The sequence below is a fragment of the Gopherus flavomarginatus genome, chromosome 6, assembly GCF_025201925.1.
Source record: "Gopherus flavomarginatus isolate rGopFla2 chromosome 6, rGopFla2.mat.asm, whole genome shotgun sequence".
NCBI classification, from domain to species: Eukaryota; Metazoa; Chordata; order Testudines; family Testudinidae; genus Gopherus; species Gopherus flavomarginatus.
In genome coordinates this window covers 57,087,696-57,092,261 of record NC_066622.1, presented here as the reverse complement: position 1 = coordinate 57,092,261, position 4,566 = coordinate 57,087,696, and the positions used below count along the sequence as shown (strand labels likewise).

General features: G+C 49.1%; 1 non-coding gene across 1 annotated transcript; it reads right to left on the bottom strand.

Moving 5' to 3' along the window:
- Window positions 1-3,632: 3,632 nt before the first annotated feature.
- Window positions 3,633-3,705, bottom strand: TRNAV-AAC (transfer RNA valine (anticodon AAC)). The gene has a single exon. It is a non-coding gene; the product is annotated as a tRNA-Val (tRNA).
- Between the last annotated feature and the right edge of the window lie 861 nt (window positions 3,706-4,566).

Genomic DNA, 4,566 nt, shown 5'->3' with positions numbered 1-4,566 from the left:
TCCTATTGTGTAAGTCTCTTCTGTAGGGAGACGTTCTTCCCAGAGATCCAACCTTGAGTTTATGAAAAGTTGGCAGATGTCAATATAAGATATGGCATCCTTCCACCTCCCTTCCCAGGGACCAATGCCTTGCCTTAAGACACACAGAAAACAATCTTTATTGCCATATACTTTCACTGTTTCTTTGCTTTAAACCCTAGGAATGTACCTGGAGGACAATCAAAGGAGTTGCTCCTTTCCTATGGACCTCAAATCAGAATTCAGCATAGATATTTTATACTAATAACATTTTATCAAAGTATTCATGAAATGTTAACTTGCTAACTTGAGACCATGGGTGGAGACATTATGTAACCTGTTAACCTTTGGCTACTGTGCTTATCATGTCTTGCTGCAAAACCTATCCCAGAGTTTGGAACTCCCTACCCCGTCTCTTTCCCCCACCCATGGAAAATCTATATATTCTATTGTAATCAATTAACAGTGTCTCTGAGCCTAATAAGCAAGGTGACACTCTGCCAGTTCTGTGTGTAATAAACTCCTATTCTTGCCCTCTACATGGTGGAGATTTATGTCCTTCACAGACACCTGCTGAACAAAGAGGAGATTCAGCATCCAGCTTGGCTGAATGTGTCTTCTCTCCCCACAGCTTGGTGATCTTCTGAGGAAATGGAGAAGACTGCCTTTGCCTAGCTGCACATTGCTTGCAAAAGAAACAAGTCTTTTTGGTGGCAAGTGTTGAAAGGAGCCATTAGACAAATGTGGAGACAGGAAAAATGTCCCCCAACTCAACTGGCATCTGTGGATGCTGAAGTCACAACACAAAGTGCTAAACAGTATATGAGCACAGGCTGGTGTCAGAAGAGTCTCTACCAAAGCCTTTTCCACCAGCAGGGGCCTCTCTGTGCGCAGAACTCCTGGTAGTGTGATGGCTGCAGGCAGTGGAGAACTCTATTTTGGCATCTCTTTGTCAGTGAACATCTACAGAGGCTGTTTAAAGGTCTTTAGATAGTGATCTTTGGGAAGAGCTGGCTGAAGTGTCTTCCTAGTAACCAGAAGATCCTGGCTTGGCCTGCCAGTTCTTCCGTGCAAGTCTTGAGGGAAATGGGGAATGTCTGTAGTTTGGAATTTGCAGGTGTTGTCCTGGACCATCAAAGGGAACAGTTGCAAGTATTTTCTCAAGGCAGGCACCATGGCTTGGGTGGCTAAAGCACCTGTCTAGTAAACAGGAGATCCTGGGTTCAACTCCCAGTAGTACCTTGTTCTACGGGTTTTGTCTCCTCTGCTCACATTTTCCTGTGTCTTTCTAGGAAACAGAAGAGACCTCCCTTGGTATCCAAGTCATTGCTTGCTAAGGAAAAGGCTTCTTTGGAGAGAAACATTGGAAAGAATCAAATCACAAGCCTGGAGTTGATGAAAAGGCTGCTGTGACTGGCATTGGCATGGTGGTTGCTTTGACTGCAATTGCTGCAACACAAAAGCCTGCACCACACGTCCTTGTGATTCGCTGGGGATGTCCACACACAGATGTCATGTCATCTTCCTTTTGATTGTCACTGATGAAAAATGGAGCAGCTGGGAGAAAAGTCCCAGAGGCACTTGCCAGGTAAAGTAGAGGTTAGAGATGCAGCACCCAGTGGTGCGTTGCCAAATCTGTCCACTCCTCCCACTTTTTGGTCAATCTTTTGAAGAAGCAGAGAAGACTGCCTCTGCCTTGCAGTGCAAATGCTTCCAAAAGAAACCGGTCATTTTTTCTGACAAGTGTTGGAAGAGGCACCTAAGAAATGTGGAGACAAGGAAAAGGTCATCGTAACTCAACTTGCATCCATGACTCTTGAGGCCACAACGCAGAGCACTGAGCACTGTACGACCACAGCTGGGGACAGAAGGGCCTTTTTCAAAGGCATTTTCCACTAGCAGGGTCTTCTCTGTTCACAGAATTTCTGATAGTTTGATGTCTGCTGGCACTGGAGATCACTATTTTGGCATCTCTCTCTCTGTCTCAGTGAGCACCCGCTGTGGTTGTTGAAAGTCTGTGATGGGATCTATGGGATGCAACTGAACAGTGGGACCCCTGAGCCCTTTGTCCCACCACCTGGGCTCCCTCTCACACATGTGATGCTGAGACAAGCTGTGAATCTCTGGCAGATATTGCACTTACACAGACATCCGTAGGTAGGGACACAGCCAACTGAATTACATGAATGCTTCTGCAGCCACTCATAACACTAATGATAGAAAGTCGCCCCCCCTACAGCTCTGCAGCCTTGCACCCCTGGATCATACCATCTTGCCTTAATCAGAAGCCTGATCAGTGTGAGTTTATTACACAGGGTCCACCCCTCCCTCACTGTGAATAGTACATGAACCAGCCTTGTAATGGAGCTGAGATTTCCCAAGAACTTCAAGCAAAATACACCAGTTTAAGTAGAGCATAAAACAGATTTATTAACTACAGAAAGATGGAGTTTTAAGGATTATAAGTGGTAGGAATAAAAGATCAAAGTAAATTACCATGGAAATTAAAGATAAATTCACAATCTAAACTTTACACCTTATTACACTAGGGCGTAGTTCAGTTATGCACACAGGAAGGCTTAATGCTCGAGCTGCTGCACATGCTGGGCAGGCTTAAGGTCGGGCTCCTCATGGCAGGAGAGAAGAAGACTCGGCCCCTGGAGGGGCAGGCTGGGGCTTCCTGGATCCCATTTGCTCACAGCCAGCGCCCTGCCCCCACTCCCAAGTCATCCATGGCGCCCCCAGGTCGGCCAGAATGGAGCAGCAGTTTTCACTGCACTACGTCCACTTATGGCTTACAGGCAACTCCCAGACTCACCACAGTCCACCATCTCGGCCAGAAAGGAGCCCACTCAGCCTCACCATTGCTGCTTTTCCTTTTCCCCAGAACCCCGCTTCTCCTGGGCTGCAAGTAGCCATCCCTGGGATGCCAACAGGCAGCCACAGGGGTCTGTCTCCCAGCAGCCAACCGCACCTCCATGGGTTCAGCCCTCAGAAGGGCAGGTGGGGGTTTCCTGGATCCCAGTTGCTCACAGCCAGCCCAGCCTCCACCTCTAAAACCATCAGTCATGCCCCCAGGTTGGCCATAAAGGAGCCGCCATTCTCCACTTGGACTCAGCTTTGCTTGTTTTCCTTTCACCCAGAACCTCCCTTCTTCTCCTGGGCTGCAAGTAGCCACTCCTGGGAAGCCAAGAGGCAGGCACAGGATTCTACCTCCCAGCAGCCAACCACACCTCCCCAGGCTTTGCAGAATGAAGGGTGGTGCTCTACTAACCCCACTTAGCCGCACAGCTTCTTCCCTGCCTTCCTCAGCTCAACTTTCCTCTATTGCCCCATTCCTGCCTCACTTCCTCCTTTGGCCAGTCACGCAAAGGAGCCCAGCAGGAAGTGAGAGCCTCTATAGGCCAACCTCCAACAGCAGAGGTGGCCAAGCCACAAGCCTCCAAATGGTGACTGGCCTAACTACTCTAGGTTCTCCAGCCTGACACCAAGGTGCTTTCTCCACTGCTGTCAGCATCCTCTGTCATGCAGGGGTTGGAGTTATCCCAGGGACAGGCCAATAGGAGGAGTGCCCTTTCTGAATAACAAGGGGATCTGGGAAAAGGAAGCCAGCATGTTTCTGCCTGGTTTTGAACCAGGGACCTTTTGCGTGTTAGGCAAATGTGATAACCACTACACTACAGAAACTCCACCTACTGGGTTGTTGCTCACTCTGGCACAGACCGATGGACAAATCTAGAGAATGTGGTGGTAGCCCCTCGATAGGTCAGCTGGCAGGGCAGAGGACTGGAGCCAGCACTCAGGAAGTCGTCCTTACCTCGCCCGTGTGACTCCAGCTTGAGGGAGAGCTTCTTTTTCTTCTCCTTGCTGACAAAGAGCAAGAGAAGAATGAAAGGTCAGGTGGGCCAACTCGGTGCAGAAGCCCATGCTGTCTTTTCCTGCTGCATAGCCTGAAATGAGGGACTCGTGGCAGTTAAAGGAACTGCTGCACTCTCAGAAAACATCCCGCCCGTGCATAAAGGAGGATAGAAGAGCCTGTTAGTCTAGCACGCTCCCAACTGAACTGTTTCAGCAGCTGCTAGGTTTCTTTTTGGCCTGTTACTTTTCTGTCTGGGATGTTGTTGTCAGCTGTGGCACAGAAAAAGGACGTCATTGCGAGCTGCCCATGAAGATAAGATTAACTTTTGCCTTCCTTGCTCGGCTTTACTTGCTTCCTCACCCTATTCCTGCCTTAGTTCCTGTGTTACCTGAAGGCAACGGGGGCCCAGCAGTACGAAGAGGAAGTTAGACAGCTAGACCCTGGTGGCAAAAGTTCTACCACCGCTTGCCACCCCACTCTCTTCTCCCAGCTTCACATATTGACCGCCAGGGACTTGGTGCCCAGCAGCGCAACGGAAGGCAGTGGACAGAGCCACCCTCGCCTTGAAGCTCTGGCTCATTAAACCGTATCTTCAGTCGCTGATGGCCAATGAGAGACCAACAGCGCTTGCTATTTTAGCACTTGAAAATGCCATTGGTCAGTCACTGGATCTCTTTAATGCTGTTACA